This window comes from Emys orbicularis, chromosome 6 (genome assembly GCF_028017835.1).
Source record: "Emys orbicularis isolate rEmyOrb1 chromosome 6, rEmyOrb1.hap1, whole genome shotgun sequence".
Classification (NCBI taxonomy): domain Eukaryota; kingdom Metazoa; phylum Chordata; order Testudines; family Emydidae; genus Emys; species Emys orbicularis.
In genome coordinates, this window is record NC_088688.1 from 52,317,241 (window position 1) to 52,335,658 (window position 18,418).

The 18,418-nt window shown below is 43.9% G+C and overlaps 1 protein-coding gene across 1 annotated transcript in view; it reads left to right on the plus strand.

Annotated features, from left to right (window-relative positions):
• Positions 1–142: 142 nt before the first annotated feature.
• The window catches only part of XRCC4 (X-ray repair cross complementing 4), a 307,054-nt gene continuing 288,778 nt past the window's right edge, over positions 143–18,418 (plus strand). The window contains exon 1 of the mRNA XM_065406751.1: positions 143–198. The gene's annotated coding sequence lies outside the window, so the exon portion shown is untranslated. The remainder of the gene's footprint in view (positions 199–18,418) is intronic.

An 18,418-nucleotide genomic window follows, 5' to 3' on the forward strand; every position in this document is an offset into this window, starting at 1 on the left:
GGTCGGGGAAGTGCCGGTCCGTGACTGACAGGCGTCATCGGAGCCGCTGCGCGTCCTGATTGGAGGCAGCTCCCAGAGGGGGTGGGGCTGGGAGGTGCAAGACTGTAACTGCGCGCGGCAGCCGGCGGTTTTGATTGGCTGCAGTAAGGCTCCTCCTCTTCGGGACTGGGGAACGCGGAAGCGCGCTGTAGCAGTGAGGTAGGTAGTGAGGCGCACACGGGGCTGGGCTGTGTCCGCGGGAGCGGGGGGAAGGGGAGGCTGTGGCGACGCTCCGTCTGAGCCTGCGGGCAGGCGGACCTGGGCCTGCTGTTGGGCGGCCAACGAGGCGCGGGTCGCGTCCTGCCCTCGTCGTAGTGCTGGCGGCGCCCCCCGGGACAGCAGAGAAACTGAGAAGCAACCAACTCACTGCGTCCGCGCTGCCGCCTTGGTCTGGCAGGCGGGGCGGGGGGAGGATATAACTGAAGCAGGGGAAGGGCAGGGGCCTCCCAGGGACTATCAGAGCTGTGGGGTAATGGGCACCTTTCCCACCACTAGTGACGGGGGGATTTCTGAGGGTGGGAGCAGAGACAGCGGGGGGGGAGTGCCGAGGCCTCGCCTTGCCTCTGCTCAGAGCAGGGTCTAGGGGCAGCAGCATGGGGGTAATCCCAGAAGCATTGCTTGGGTTGGGGAGCAGTGTCTGGGACTCTGTGCGCCCCCCCCACCACCACCACCACTCTAGCAGGCGTGTGCATTTCAAGCCCTGGTAGGAGGGTTTTCTTCCATATCCTTTGGACTGATCCATATTGGGAACTTGCATCGGCATAGTTCTGGGTGTGAAATATCCACATCCTTGAATGACATCGCTAGGCTGACCTAACCCCTGGTGTAGACAGTACTAGGTTGATGGAAGAATTCTTTTGCCTCTCTGGGAGGTGGATTAATTACAGCAATGGGAGAACCCGTCCTGCCAGCATAAGTAATGTCTACACTGAAGCGCTACAGTTGGTAGCCCTGCTCAGTTCATTGGCTTAGATGTCTGCTTTTACATTAATGGTATGAGTGCACTTTTTGTACGTGCATCAGACTTGGCTTCCTTTTGCCCTCTTAGGATAAAAGCTGCTGGAATGAAGAATGAATCTCTCATTTTGATTGTAACTGAGTACCTGTAAATGAAGAGTTCTTCTTGCTGATCAATGCTGGGCAAATTGTTTCTAAAGTTAACAAGCAAAGATTCATATATACAGATGCAGTCTTTACTGGGAAATGATATTCCATTTAATTTAACAGCTCTAAACTACCATTGTAATGGAATATTTGTCATCTTTTTGTCCTAATCTGTAGGAATATATATCACCAGCTCCCATTCGCTAAATAAATATCTACTTTTTTCATACATGAGAGACCTATCCTAGAACATCTTGTTGTCGCTTCACTTCAAACTGAACAAGCTATAGATACAAAATCCAAGAACTGTAATTGGCAGTCATGCGATTAAAACCCTGCCTGTCTCTTTGAAAAGATAGGGGCAGCTCTAATACATTTTTGTGGGCATTTCTGATTTAAAGGATGCCTCTGATTTTCCTTTGACTTGTTTTTTAACTCATAGTAGAACTGCTTGGTATGCTGTAGTAGACAAGGGAACCTTTAAAGATTTAGTTTATCACGCTTTGCACCATGGCCATGATACAGTATTTGTGAACCCTTGTATGGTTACTTCTTGTTATATGAAGTGCGTAAAGTGAAATGATATCATTATAGGCGTGACTCAGAAATGTAGAATTGCAGTGCTGAGGTAACCTCATTTTCTACTTGTTTTATTTAGGGTATATCTACACTGCCCACATTACAGTGTGGCCACGGCAGCGCTGTGACTTGGGCAGTATAGTCATGCTTTATCGCTGGGGGAGAGCTCTCCCGGCGATAAAAAATAAACACCCTGAACCAGGGGTGGTAGCTTTATCGCTCCCGGCGATAAAGCACTGTCTATACTGGCACTTTTCAGTGCTAAAACTTTTGTCGCTCGGGGCGGGGGTGTTTTTTCAAAACTTTAGTCGTTCAGGGGTTTAGTGCTGAAAGTGGCAGTGTAGACACAGCCTCAGTGAATTCATCAACAGTGGGACTTATATTTTTATTGTAAAATGTGATGAATCAAGGAATAAAAAAAGTCCATTGTTTTAATGAAGCACAAAAAAGAAGGGTATTTTAATAACTGGTTTGGTTTTGCAGGTAAATTTAGAATGATTCTCTCTGTCACTGCTGGAAGCACATGAGATAGCAGAGTAGACTTAGAAAGAAGCAGATTCATCTATCAGTCTCCCCTGCTCAGGTTTTACTGCAGCTCCTGTGTGCTTGCTCATTTCATTATCCTCCTTTTCTTTACTACCTTGGTGGGGGGTTTTAAGTTTATGCGCCAGACTTGATGGTGAGGCCAACTTGGAAATGCTTGAATAAAGATACAGTAATATTTGTGTCAGGGCTACAACACATTTTCTCACAACTAACTATTAAAAGGCACAAATTAATTAAAACCTCTTACTTTTTTAATTGCCCAGTGTGCTATTTTACGTTGTTGGCTCACTGAAATCATTACATGCATTAGGAAGCCTGTTAGATTATGAAATCCATAGTGACTCTTTCATCCGGCACCTGATTTTGAAGAGGGTCTACATCTACCTCCAGGGTCTTTGCAGTGGACAGGATTTAATTTGTTGGCTCACCATGAAACTGATGTGGGGTGTGTTTGTTTTGTAAGTTAGCTTTCATCCTCTGAGGAATTTCAGTAAGACAAGACTACATGTGTGAATGTCAATTTTGGTGGAAGAGCTTCATCATGACTATTACATTTACATTAAGGTAACTGGATGTTGCTGTCACCACTGATCTGTTTTCTAAAAGTTTATTGAAGAACTGAACATTTTCCCACTTCTAAGATTGCTGGTGCTTAAATAACTGTAAATAAGAATGACAGTCTTGATTTGGGGCCTCTGTTTTTTAAGGTTCATACGTCAAGTGTTGGACTTATTAGTGCTGTCAGTCTAAAGAGGGCGGGAGTCTTTATGCAGTACAGAATCTTGTGACAGTATTCTTTTTCTATCACTGGAAAAAGATGAAGAATAATTCCACCCCACCTGGAGGAGACAAAGGGATATCTGTTGATTTCCTGTGAAATGTTGCTTTAGGAAGTCAGAAAATAGCAATATAATAAAGGATACACTTATAAAAACTTACTTCTCTAATAAATCTAGGCAATCTTTTATTCAAACCAAACATTTATGGGCCATTGATACAAACATATTCATCAGCTTTTGCATTTAAACATATAATTTGCCTTTACAATGCAATCTTCTCTCCCCATCCCCCCCCCCCCCCCGAGAACAACTTGGCTTTCAGTGGCAATTCACTATAACCAAAATTGCAATGCATTGAAATGATTTGGAACTTTTTTCAACATCACTAAACATGGAATTTCACTTTTAAGTGATAATCACTGTACTGTATATAATTTAGATTCTATAGGAGAAGCAGAATATTGTCTTCAGTTTAATTGGAAATTGCGGAGGATATGTGGGTTGTAATTACCTAAACTGGAATTTGACTAGAATATTAGACTTAACATCTCTGCTCTTGTAGAAAAAGTGTCATGGGATCATTAATGATCGTGGATGCTGAGGATTTCAGTAATATCTCATTTGAAAACTGGCATCTCCAACAGCACAGTGCCCCTTAGGTTAATGCTATGGTATAGGTTAAATGCAGATTTGAAGAGTGCCACTTATGAACTACCAACACCGCATCCTGCAGCAGTTTTCCTTAAAGTTTTCCCATCCAAATATTCACTGTGTCTAGCTTAGGGTGGAGACATCTGGTGAGATTGCAGTCTTTGATCCAAATGCAGGCATAAAAGATACCAGTTGCCTGTTTTCTTTCTTTTAAGAGAGTGAAATAAACCAGTTTTAATGAGTGGTGTTTGGTTTCTGTTTTGTAATAAAAAAATAATCAACAGAAACTCTTCTGTTAGCTGTACTGTCAAATACAGCTGAAAGTGAAGGGATTGTTTTGTGTTCCATTTGAATTGTTTAAGCGATAGAGCATATCAAAGAATTTGCTGAAAAGCGTCTATAGAGAGAATAAGGTTTTAAGTTGCCATAAAATGCACACACAATCCTGAGTAACGTGTGTCAAGTTGTACATGATGTAGTTTTTTAGCCCCTGGCATTTTCTTCTACTTTCATAAAGGCTAACAGGATCTTGAGAGGGAGAAGAGCTGTTTTAGATTAATAGTAACTAAAATGAGACTCAAGTGAAAAATACCATGGGCTTTTGACATGACAGATACACGTACGTATGCTCTAGAAAACAATTGCATATACATAAGGGCAGAACAATCATTTTGCATACTGAGAAAGCAGTGCATCTTGAGACATGGTGTGAAACTCTGTGCAAGTTTTACATGAGCAAGTCTAAAGCTGGGAATAAGGGTGTGATTTATGTAAATGGTTCATATTTTTATACCATATCCATCACTAATTTTTATTGCCTTAAAATAAGTCATGAAATGCATAAAAAACGTGTTCATGTAGCTTGCTGTAACTTCAAATTATAATTATAAATCAATGAATAGCGTATAGGACACACAATTTATTCTAAGCCAGAAAAAACATACTTCTGCTATAGGAATACACATGGGGGCTGTGTAAGCCTAGTAGTATGACTACATACCTGATTAGAACTGCTTGCTTCAGACTGTGTCACTCAGATTTATGACCAGGAGTCATGTATGTAACATTGACTTTTTCCCCGCTTAAAACTGCTTATTTCGTAGAATGACAAGGTGGGTGAGGTAATATCTTTTATTGGACCAACTTCTGTTGGTGAGAGAGACAAGCTTACACAGAGCTCTTCTTCAGGTCTGAGAAGCGTAATCAGAGTGTTCCACATTGTATTTAGCTGTGATAGATTTATTAGCATAAATAGTTAACACATTTCAAGAGACCATTCAAGGTGAATGACATAAATAGCTGGTGTACCTGTCTCAGGGTTTTGATAAGAATGTTGAAGGCACAATGGAGATTGTGGTGCCTGGATGTGCTAATGACTGTCAGTGGCAGGCAGGTGGGACCACACGTAGCATCATTCCTTCGTGAAAGTTTAATAGTGAGCTCGCAACAGTTAAGGACATCACAGATGGCATCAGAAGAGGGCAGTTGTGCTGAGGTTTGTCATAAGGTTTACTGCAAAAACAGCTAGGTGTTTCCTACCTAGCTTGGGCAACAAATTGTTGAACTCAGGACAGCTAGAAGAACAAAAATTTGCAATCACATATGGCAAGTACATTGTAAGTTGATATACCATACGAGAGAGATGCAGACAATAGCTATGCATCATTATCACAGCAGTGCAGCAATATGTATTGCACTCCTGGGCACAATACTATGCCTCTGCATATATAGAGGCACAGAGCTATATGTCAAAGAATATTGCAATGACATGTTTAATAGATGTATGAATGATGCTGTTTGGAACAGCAGGTGCCGTATTCCTTACACCATTAGGTAGGCCCTTTCCCAATAGAAAATGCAATTCAAATATGTCTGAGACTTTCTAGCACATGTGTACACAGGTAGTAACCAGACTGCTGACTGGGTTGGATATGCTATACATCAGTTTGTGCAATTTTCAAAGGGCTGTGATATACAGTATGTACGCTCTAGTGCACCCCTCATTGTAGTATTTTGGTACCTGTCATAAAGTCTCAAAGGGCTGGATTTCTCAGCTGTTTAGGTGCCTAAAGATGAAGATAGGTGCCCAGTGAGATTCTGAAAATGTAACAGGTACCTGTGCTATCTTTAGATGTCTAAATACCTTGAAAAACCTGGCCCGAAGGCATTATATTGCTTCAGACCTCATAATTTGAACAAAGCACGTGGACTGTTGGACATTGTTTAACAGAGGATTGTACAAGAGTGATGACTTACCTCTTAAATGAACAACCTTGACCACTGCGTTTCATTTTATTCCATTGTACCCACTACTGTGCTATATCTGTGTATCCATGATGTGAACCTCACTGGATCATACATCATTCTGTCTGGATGCCTTGTCATAGCACACATTTGTCTTTCTGTGCCATTTGGATGTGATTGACTTTTGATGGTTGTATTTGCATCTGTTCTGGGTTGCAGATTCTAATTAAGATGTTAAGTAAAATGTACTCCTTAACTTATATTTTGTGGGTATTGAACCTCATAAGCCTAATCGGTCAAACTAGTAAAGAAATTTAACTTTAAATTTCTTTCTTCGAGGGATTTTTCTGGCATGTGGGAAATAGATGGCAGATCTTGCTATTGGCCAATGAGAGTTTTGTATGAGTAAGGGGAATAAGATTTAGACAGATTCAGGGATGTCCTACTTCTGGAAAGGTAGGTAAAATCAGTTAAGTTTATGCCCAAATTCTATCTTGAGCTGGTATGAATATTTGTCTGGGTAATAAGATTCAGTTGACTTCCTCAGCTGTAATCTGGCAAAGAATGGACCATGGTGGTTGTAGTTACTAGGAAAAAGATAGAAGAATAAAATAATGCACATAAATAAGTACTAATCATGCTCTAGACTATTTCCCACTACACAACTAGGTTAGAAAGCTATTTCTAAAATAGACAATAATGGTATCACAAGCCATATATTTAGACAGCTTCAGCATGCTCTTTGAAGTCCAGTGCAGACCATCCCAAAGAGCAGTATTCTACAAGAAAGAAAATAGAGTAAAGCAATTTAGCAGAAAGGCACATTATTTGTTTTTTAAATTCCAAATATTTTGTTACATTATCTTTCAATTTGTTTTTGCCTTTTAGGAAAAAGGTTAAAATTATCTGAAAAGATAGAAAATTTTGCACTAAAAAGTTCTGTTCCTTACTCTGATACTGACTTTTGTGGCCTTGTGGAAGTCACTCAGCTTCTCTGTGCTGCTTCCCTCCCCTCACCCCCAACTCTGCAATTGAGATAATATGTAGTTTTGTAAAGTGCTTTTTTTGATTCCTTGGAGGAAAGGCCCTGCGAGTGCAAAGATTATTACTAGAAATAAATGTTAAAGCTATTACTATGATATAGGCCTTTTTTCCTTCTGTCATAAATGAGATACTTACTGGATTCTTTATGATAGCAAATTGACGTGAGCTTAGGAGACATTCAAAAACAAATTATTAAAAAGTTACTGAAGTTTGCTAATCTAACGCAATAGGTTCTAATGAATATTAACTCAATATGAGGAGAGAACTTCTGACTTACACAATAAAGTATTTTCATCAAATGAATAAGCAGAGACCACCACAGTTACTCCCTTCAGAGACATCCTAGTAACCTTACAAAAGATTGTTTAATAAAAGGTACTGAGGGATTGAAAGTTTTGGGAATTATCTCATTGGAATAATACAAACAATCCTACATCTGCTACACAGACTTGTAGATGAGTTTTCAGTCTAGCATTCATTGTGTGAATGGGTGTCCTCAAACAGACCAGATGGATAGATCAGAGATGCCCCCCCCCCAAAAGTCTGATCTTTAGCTGTAATTGGTTCACTCACACAATGACAGAGGGAATGAGAACTTTGCATAAGGACAAAAATTTAGCCAAATTATTGTTTATATTAGAAGAAAAAAATTAATGCAAGAGCAAAGTGAGGCTGTCTATCCTATCACAAGCTGCATTTGTTTTTACAAATAAGGCAAATGATTATGAAAGGGATTGTTTGTTTATAGGTCTACAAAAGGATCTTACAGGCCACTATTTTCAACCTAGTAACTGGACAGGAAAGAGGGAGCACAGGGCTTTCTATATGCAATTAGCTGTGTTCAGCGTGTGGAGGAAGTTTTTCAATTAATCTTTCCTCAGGTTTTTGAATCTGAACAAATTAGAACAGCTTAGAAAGTTGCTAGAAACAAATTGTATTGTGTGGATTTATATTAAATTTCACCACATGAAAATAAATCTTGAAATAAAAGTAATACAGGGAGTACAACTTAAAATGCCTATGGATGCAATGGGGACTGTCTGGGCTGAAGCATTAATTTGAATGGGAGACATGGATGCACATCAGAGAGCAACATTTTCCTCTTGCCTCCCTCCTCCCCTCCCCCAATATAATCAACGGTACTCAGTGAAAAAACTACTAGGATAGATGGCAAAGGAAATGCTCAAGATATGAGACTCAGTTTTGATAGCCTCTTGAATGCACCTTTAGAGAGAACAAAAGAGCTTGTTTTCCCTTATCCTTAGTCAAGAAAATACGTTTCTTCATACATAGGTAAAAAAAATATATTTTAAATTTAGGAAATACCTTTCTTAGATCTTGTCTACACTAAGGATTTCAGTATCACCAATCGCAAGTGTTATAAAAGCATGACCCAGGCCTCCAAAATCATTTGATTGATTGAATCATTTGATTCAAATCATCATTGATTTTTTGAGCCTTTATGTTACACTTGAGTCATATCTTCAATATTTTCTCTGCAAACATGATGGCTAGAAACTTACTTTTTTGGGGTAAATGCAAACTGAGCTGTTCATATAATTAGAGGACTCATGGAGCTGCTGCTTTAAATACCATGAGACTAGTGATAAAATCTTGACAACTGGCAATACTGAACTTTTTTCTAAGACTTTCCCACCATGGCTCACAACATACATTATTTTAGTTGGAGTTTTATCATGATTTTGTCTGCTTGATGCAAACCAAATAAAAGTTGATTTTAGCTTTATGTGAACATGCTTAAAAATGCAGTGGGCAATGCATAACACTAGAGAGCTATATAGTATTAATAACGTTTGAAACTTCACGATAGGTAATGTAACTGCAAACTAAACAGGAATTGATTGCACAGATTGAAAAATTGCTTTTTCTGTGTATGGTATATTTAGTGCTTAAGTGACGAATACACTGAAAATTAAGGACCCAGTCTTGAAAACACTGAGGCCTTGTCTAGGCTATAATTTAAGGTGTGACGTTAGCATGTTAGTTAACTAACCCAATAATATCACACCTTAAATCCTAGGCTAGATGAAGCATTACATGGTCATTACCATGAATGTTCCCATTGAAGAGAATGGCCCTACTTGCTGAAGAATGGGCCCTAATACTGTTAAAAAAGTGAAGATTGCTGAGAATAAAATCTAGGTGGTAGTTATTAAACAGAATTTTTTAAAGGGATTATCCCATCTATGTGGTAATAGAGTCTTTGGTTCAGGTTTCAAATTAGTTTAGTTTCAAACATTCCATGGTTGGTTGCTAATTAGAATTATGTTACTTTCTTGATAAAATACCTAGAAGGCCTGACCAGGTTCAGAGCTCTGCTGCATAGACTTTCTACAGATATACAGATATGTTCCCTGTTCTAAAGAGTTTACAGTCCAAGGCTCCAGTTCTGCAGATGTTTAACTGCATGCAGTATGAAAAGTTCAGTTGAAAACAATGGGGCTATTCACAGTGTCTAAAGTTAAGCATATGCATAAGGTTTGCAGGATCAGGGCCTAAAATAATCTCTTGTGTTTAGGTCTCAAATTACATAGGATAATCTATTTTTTCCCTCCCATAGTGCATGGCTGTAGGGGGAGTAGGAGTAGGTGTGTAACTACTATTTTTTTAATTTAAATGCATTTTTTCACGTTAATAAAATTTTCCCAAGAACCCTCCAACTTCTCTCTTTCCTTGGGCAACTGGGAAAGTATTCAAATATTTAAAGCCAAATATTTAAATCCCAGACCAAAGTATTAACCATCTTGTTGTTTCCTATCTATTGGTTTAACTCAACTCACTATCTTAAATGACACACATTCTGTTGTCTTCTTTAGATATCTTTATGTTGCTGTTGAGCGTTTTCAGGATGTCCTTGTAACACATTGATTTACTGAACTGGACTCTTAAAGAAGTTAACATTCAAAGAATTAGTACTTCTTTTGCTTTTACAGGATAGACTTTCTGGTCTTTGAATAAACTTAGTGTATCAGATCTCAGCTCTAAACAAGACATATTAACAATTGTGGTGTTAGATTCATTAATTTAAAATCAGAAACACAGCTGAAGAATATTGAATGATCACCATAGCTAGGTTAGTTACTTACTGACTTGTAACCCAAATGTAAACATAAAATCAATATTATAGATGTTTCCCCTCTCCATCCTTAACACTATCATTAGTTGGAGGAGTGGAAAAATAGACATTGTCTTTCTGCAGTTTTATCTTTTTTACAGAATCTAAGCTTTTCTTCACTTTTTTTTTTAAAATACCCATTCCTAATAATTCCTTGTTGTGGAAAGAGTCTTTTGTACATGAGATTTTTGCTAGGTTAATATACAATGTAATGTAAAAAGTCTCTCCATAAAAACTGTAACAGCGGGAAAAGTATGAAGTAGATCACCTATTCAGTTCAGTCAGGTGTTAAAGTCTAGCTAATGCTATTTAAAGTCTAGCTAGGACCATTTAAATGTATAGCAGTCTGAGAAAATAAACCTGAGTCAAAGAATTAAAAACAAACACATCCTTCACTGCTGTTAGATCATATTCCATTCCATCTTTAATCTCTGTCTCTTGTCTTGCTTTCTCACCCTCCCCCAGACTCTTCCAGACATTCTCAGGGTATGTCTGTACAACAAAGGTGTGATTGTAAACAGAAAGGCATACCTGCGTTGCTTTAAATCTAACCAGCACGAGTAATGAGTAATGAAGAGGTGGCGGCACAGAGTTCTGCACAGCTAGTAATCCCAGTACAAACGTGCCAGAGACCCTTGGTATGAACTTGGATTGCTAGCCTGTGCTGAAGTCATTAGCTAGATTAAAGATAGCATGGGTATACCTACCCACACTACAATCACATTTTTGTTTTATTGTATAGATATACCCATAGTCCTTTGTCTCATCTCCCCCCAGACTAAGGACTTGGCAACATTAGTTTTTGCACTAGGGTAGCTACACAGTGCAAACTGTAGTGTAGATTCACTGCTTCAGTCTTTAAAAGAAAAAAAAACCACCACCAAAAAACTTGCACCAGTGTCTGTCTAGATGACAAAAAATTGTTTTAAAACCAGGGTCAACTGCACCATCGCAAGTCAATTTTTACACCAGCGTAGTGTGTGTACACTAGGGATTTGCACCGGTGTAGCTATGCCAGTGCACAAAACCCAGTGCAGACAAGGCCTTACAGACAGGCTTCCTTTTTTCACCCTGTGTCTTGGCACCATCGAGTGCTTATTTCTGATGAGAGGAGATAAGAAGTGCCATTGTAATTTACTAGTGCCTCTGGTGCCTTTTAAGTTCTGTTTAAGGGCTTGCCTACATAGGTATGTTCAGGCCACACTACTTCTGAAAGAGAACATTTAGGCCTTGGCTACACTTGCGAGTTACAGCGCAATAAAGCCGCGTACAGGGCAGTATCTCACTCCCCGTCCACACTGGCAAGGCACGTACAGCGTTGTATCTCCGGGGCTACAGCGCTGCTGGTACTCCACCTCCCCAAGAGGAATAAAGAGTATTGCGCTGCAGCGCCAGTGTGGCCGCCCAATGCGCTCTGATTGCCCTCCAGAAGTATTCGGCAGTATCCCACAATGCCTGTTCTAGCCAATCTGGTCATCAGTTCGAACTCTACTGCCCTGGCCTCAGGTGACCAACTGTCAGACCCTCCCTTTACATTCCCCGGGAATTTTAAAAATCCCCTTCCTGTTTGCTGAGCCAGGCGTGGAGTGCTATCAGCGAATCTTTCCAGGTGACCATCCCTCCACGCGCCAAGCGAGCTCCAGTATGGAGCAATGGCGAGTTGCTGGACCTCATCAGTGTTTGGGGGGAGAAAGCTGTCCAGTCCCAGCTGCACTCCAGCCGTAGGAATTACGATACCTTCGGGCAGATATCCAGGGCCATGATGGAAAGGGGCCATGACTAGGACGCACTGCAGTGCAGGATTAAAGTGATGGAGCTGCAGAATGCCTACCACAAAGCCCGTGAGGAAAACAGCCGCTCGGGTGCTCCCCCCGCGACCTGCCGATTCTACAAAGAGCTGTATGCGATACTTGGGGGTGACCCCACCTCCACTCCGAGCACCACCATGGACACTTCAGAGCGGGAGGAGGAGGAAAGTGGGAATGAGGGTGCTGGAGCAGGGGGAGGCTCCCCAGAATCCCTGGAGGCATGCAGCCAGGAACTCTTCTCGAGCCAGGAGGAAGGTAGCCAGTTGCAGCGGCCGGTACTTGTTGGAGGACAAACAGAAGAGCAGGTTCCCAGTAAGCGGCTTTTTTTTTCGGGAAGTTTTTTTTTGGTGCAGGCTCTTTGGGAGAGGAGGGTTAGGGCTGCTTGCATGCTTAGATGCGGAATACCGCATTGATGTGGTCTATCACATCGCAGTAATCGGCCTCGGTAATCTCTTTGAAAGTCTCATCCAGAACATGGGCAATGCGCTTGTGCAGGTTTCTTGGGAGAGCCACCGTGGTCCTTGTCCCAGTCAGTCTAACGTGTCTGCGCCACTGTGCCACGAGGGGCGGGGGGACCATTGCTGGACACAGGCAAGCTGCATATGGGCCAGGGTGGAAGCCGCATTGCAGTAGAAACCCTCCCTTGCTTCCCAGGTCACCTTCAGCAGCGAGATATCTTCCAGGATTAACTCCTGTGGAAAATGTTGGGACAGTGTTCAGTGTAGGTTCCCCCAGCAGCTGTTGGCTCTCCCCAAGGCATAGAAACCCAGAGGACAGTACAGCCCTGAAACAATCAGTCCCCTTTACTCACCATTTTGGGGCTCCCATGGGTTGTGTGCTCTCTTTGGGACGGGAAAATTATGCTATTGTGTAGACTGTGTGCCCTCCTTAAGTGCGGGGGAATCATTACTCTGTCTGGTATAAACAATGCTGCCTCTGTTAAGTGTTGCATTTTACCTTTACAGATGCAACCTTGAGATCTTAGCTGTCCGTGTTATCACCGGCTGAGAGACTGCAAAAACTCCGGAAGAGACCGCGAAAAAGCAAAGAAGACATGCTGCAAGAAGTGATGCATCAATCTCTTAAAGAGAATTAAAAAGCGCAGGAGTGGAGGGAGAGCGAAAGCAGGATCCACCAGGAAAACGCAGCGCACCGGCGGCGAAGCACGGAGCACCAGCAGCAAAGCACGGATCGGCTGATAAGCATCATGGAGCACCAAGTGGACTCTATCCAGGCCCTCGTAGCCATGCAGGCGGAGCACTACTGCGCCCCCCCCCCCCCCCCGCAGCCCTTGTCCCAAAACTCTTTCCCTTGTGCCCCCATGTCACCTCCAACCCACTTTCCCCAACATCCGTGTTCTTACCGCTACCAGCTGCCTCCAACACCTGTATCTTCACCACCCAGCCCTGAGAACTACGACCCTTACCCTCTGCACTCAACCCCCATCACCATGCAGTATAGCCATCCTGAAGTGCAGCACTCATTGCACAGCACTCCAGACAGGACATACGCAAATCTGTGATTGTACCATTCCCCACCCCACCCCTTTGCCCTTTCTGATTCTCAGGCAGTTGTGTTTCTTTTCAATAAATGCATTTTCTTTTCAATAAATGGATTTTTTGGCTTTGAAAACAGTCTTTATTATTGCATAAAGTAAAAGATACCTTAGTCCAGGAAAGAAACAGGCACTGCAAATCAGCTTAACAAACACAGATTCCTACTAACATTGGAACCACTGCACTTCACTCCCGTGCAGGGCACCAGACATTACTGCTGGTTTTCAGCCTCAAATTGGTCCCTCAAGGCATCCCTAATTGTTGCAGCCCCGTGCTGGGCCCCTCTAATAGCCCTGCTCTCTGGCTGTGCAAATTCAGCCTCCAGGTGTTGAATCTCGACGGTCCATGCCTGACTGAATCTTTCATCCTTCCCTTCACAAATATTATGGAGGGTACAGCATGCGGATATAACCGCGGGGATGCTGTTTTCGGCCAAGTCCAGCTTCCCATACAGAGATCGCCAGCGGCCCTTTAAACGGCCAAAAGCACACTCCACAGTCATTCGGCACCGGCTCAGCCTATAGTTGAACCGTTCCTTGCTGCTGTCAAGGCTCCCTGTGTAGGATTTCATGAGCCACGGCATTAACGGGTAAGCGGGATCTCCAAGGATCACAATGGGCATTTCGACTTCCCCTACTGTGATCCTCCGCTCTGGGAAAAAAGTCCCAGCCTGCAGCTTCCTGAACAGCCAAGTGTTTCGAAAGATGCGTGCATCATGCACCTTTCCGGGCCAGCCTGCGTTAATGTCAATGAAACGCCCACGGTGATCCACAAGCGCCTGGAGAACCATAGAGAAATACCCCTTCCGATTAACGTACTCGTATGCTAGGTGGGGTGGTGCCAGAATAGGAATATGCGTCCCATCTATCGCCCCTCCACAGTTAGGGAAACCCATTTGTGCAACGCCAGCCACAATGTTATGCACGTTACCCAGAGTCACGGTTCTTCTGAGCAGGATGCGATTAATGGCCCTGCAAACTTGCATCAACACGATTCCAACGGTCGACTTTCCCACTCCAAACTGGTTAGCGACCGATCGGTAGCTGTCTGGAGTTTTCAGCTTCCAGATTGCAATAGCCACCCGCTTCTCCACCAGCAGGGCAGCTCTCAATCTTGTGTCCTTGCGCCGCAGGGTGGGGGCAAGCTCCTCACAGTCACATGAAAGTGGCTTTTCTCATCCAAAAGTTCTGCAGCAACTGCTCATCATCCCAGACTTGGATGACGATGTGATCCCACCACTCAGTGCTTGTTTCCCGAGCCCAAAAGCGGCATTCCACGCTGCTGAGCATGTCCGTGAATGCCACAAGCAATTTTGTGTCGTACGCATTACGTGACTCGAAATCATCATTGGACTCCTCGATATCATTGTTGGACTCCTCACTGTCACTTTGGATCTTAAGGAATAGCTTGACTGCCAAACGTGACGTGCTGGCAAGACTTGTCAGCATTCTTCTCAGCATTTCGGGCTCCATTTCCCGCAGACCGAAACGGAACACAGACCGCGCTGCACAGAAAGCGTTGAAAGATGGTGTTGAAAGATGGCTCCAAATGGCACCAATGTGGACGGAAACACAGGGATTGCTGGGATGCGAAAGCGATGCATCACGGGGCGTTGGGACAGGACCCAGAAAGCCTCGCCCCCTTCCCACAACCCACGGCGCCAGAATGAGAAGAGGTGCGCTGTGGGATAGCTGCCCATAATGCACTGCTCCCAATGTCCAGGGTGTATGCTTTCAATTACTTGTCTTAATTTCACAGCTTTAGTTATTTTGTCTTAATTCTCCTGCATGTTGCTGTGTAGACAAGCCCTAAGAGTAGGTATAGCAGTTACATCTTGGAGAAATGTGTATGGTTGATTGTGGTGCAGTTACTTTTAGAAACCAATCCTGCATCAATAAATGCAGTTGACTGCATCAATCATCTGACTGCCTTCTTAGCTACTGTCTATGCCCATTAAATTTGTTAGTCTATAAGGTGCCACAAGTACTCCTAGTTGTTTTTGCTGATGCAGACTAACACGGCTACCACTCTGAAACCTGTCTGGTTTATAATCCTGCAAGAAACAAAATCATTTCATGGTGTTAAAACATTACTGGGCTCAGGCTGGGTCATTGTCTGCACACGATGGTGATGTAGTTGAACTGCTTGAAGGCTCATAACTTTCAGGACAGCACAGAGTCTGACTCCACTTGTATTTGATTATATGCAGCATAGGGGAAGCTTTTGAAATCTTATCTGGAGGTGGGATTAGGGTTGCTAGAAATCTGTTTTTTGACTGGAACGCCTGGTCGAAAAGGGACTCTGGTTGCTCTGGTCAGCACCACTGGTCTGGTTGGCAGTTCAGCCGGGGCTAAGGCAGTCTCCCTGCCTGCCCTGGCTCCATGTGGCTTCTGGAAGTAGCTGGCATGTCCCTGTGGCCTCTACGTGCAGGGGCGATCAGGGAAGCTTCGAGGGCCGGCTCCACAGTTCCTATTGGCCAGGAACCACGGGCGCAGAGCTGCCTGGCCGCCCTTGCACCTAGGAGCCAGACATGCCGGCCGCTTCTGGGCGTCGTGCAGAGCCAGGGCAGGCAGAGAGCCTGCATTAGCCACGCTGTGCCGCCGACTGGGAACCCCCTGAGGTAAGTGCCGCTTGGTTGGAGCCCGAACCCCCTCCTGCACCTCAACCCCTGGCCCCAGATTGGAATCCCCTCCACACCCTAACTCCCTCCAAGAGCCCACATCCCAACCGCCTGCCTGAGCCCCCTCCTTCACCCAGACTCCCTCCTGGACCCTGCAATTCCTCCCGCACCCCAACCCCCAGCACTGAGCCCCCTCCTGCACCCCAAACCTCTCATTCCCCTGCCCCATCCCAGAGCCTGCACCCCCAGCTGGAGCCCTTACCCCCTCCTACACTCCAATCCCCTGCCCCAGCCCAGTGAAAGTGAGTGAGGGTGGGGTAGAGCGAGCGACCGAGGGAGGGGGGACGGAGTGAGTGAGGGATGGGGCCTCAGGGCAGGGGGCAGGGCAAGGATGTTCGGTTTTGTGCGTAGAAAGTTGGCAACCCTAGGTGGGATCACTAGAAGGCCTTGCTGGTAGGGAAAGGGTAAGGACATCGTACCAGGTCTATTGAAACTATTCCCTTTAGACACACATGCACTGAGCCAGCATGCTGACAGCTTTACTGGCGCAGGCCTTGTCTACACCATTTTGTCAGCAAAAGGCAGCATTTGCTCACAAAATAGTGGAGATGAACACACTGCAATGCTACTTTTGTTGGCAAAATAAAACCACCTTGACGAGGCATAAAGCTTTTTGTGGCAAAGTTAAAACAACAAAGTGTCAGTGTAGATGCTGCGTTCGTAATGTCGCTATAAAAGGCCTCCCCCACTATCCCACAATGCCTGCCATGACTGCTTTCCTCACTGTTTTGAATTTTGCTGCCCTGTTTGCACAGGCAAGCTTCACAGGCATGCACCCCTCCCCTTTCAAAGCTCTTGGAAGTTCTGACAGCTGAGTATGTCACTCCACTCTGGCAGCAAAAAGCAAATCATTAATGTTGAATCCTGCTCTCTCTGGCACTAGGAACACAGCAGCAGGCAGTCTGCTGCTGCGAGGGGAGGGGCGGAACTGCTGCGGGGGGGGGGGGGACTGCTGTGATGTGCAGAGACAGGGAGGGAAGTGGGGGCTGGTGTCGGGGTAGTGGTCCTCTCTTCCCCCTGCCTCAGGACTGCTTGCTTCCAACTGCTGTTTGAACTTAAAGAGAGCATGCCAACACACTCCCTCTCCCCCAACACCAATGTGACGTTGCACTCTATATGATTTTATGAAAATATGCTAATATAACTGGAATATGCTTCATGCAAAAGGTCTCTTGTAAGGTGTCATTACAAAGCTACTGAGTGTGATCATCCTATTTGTATAAATGTACCACTCTTGTATCTGAAACTAGAAATATAACTCTGAGGGCCTATTGTAATTATGCAAAGTGTGGGCCATTAATGGTGGTTTGGAATCTTGATGACTCCCATTAACCAGGACAATTGACTGCAGATGGCTCTGTTTTACTTGTAAGTCTTCCTGTATATGTGTGTGCTGGCAAGTGGGTAATGAAATCTTACAGTGACATGTGATCATGTCACCTGAACTGGAATCCATCTTTAACCTGGTGTCTTTCCATTGAGAAGGAGCGGGTGGGAACCCAAAGGGACAAAGGATTCCCTCCTTATGCAAAAGATATATAAATGGGTGGAACAGAACAAAGGTGGAGAGCCATCATGAGGAATCCCCTAGCTACCACCTGAGCTGGAACAAGGGCTATACCAGGGGAAAGGACTGTGCCCAGACTAGGAAGGCGTCCAGTCTGTGAAAGAGACTTATTGAAACATCTCTCAGGGTGAGATTTTTACCTGTACTCAGCTGTATTACTGTATTAGGCTTAGATTTGTGTGTTCTATTTTATTTCACTTGGTAATTCACTTTGTTCTGTCTGTTACTACTTGGAACCACTTAAATCCTACTTTCTGTATTTAATAAAATTGCTTTTTACTTATTAATTAACCCAGAGTATGTACTAATACCTGGGGGAGGAGGGGAAACAGCTGTGCATATCTCTCTATCAGTGTTATAGAGGGTGAACAGTTTGAGCTTACCTTGTATAAGCTTTATACAGGGTAAAATGGATTTATTTGGGGTTTAGACCCGATTGGAAGTTGGGCATCTGAGTGTTAAAGACAAGAACACTTCTGTAAGCTGCTTTAAGTCTGCAGCTTTGGGGCAAGTAATTCAGACCCTGGGTCTGTGTTGGAGCAGATGGGCGTGTCTGGCTCAGCAAGACAGGGTGCTAGGGTCCCGAGCTGGCAGGGAAAGCAGGTGCAGAGGTAGTCTTGGCACATCAGGTGGCAGCTCCCAAGGGCGGTTCTGTGATTCAAACCGTCACAACCAACACTTCCCT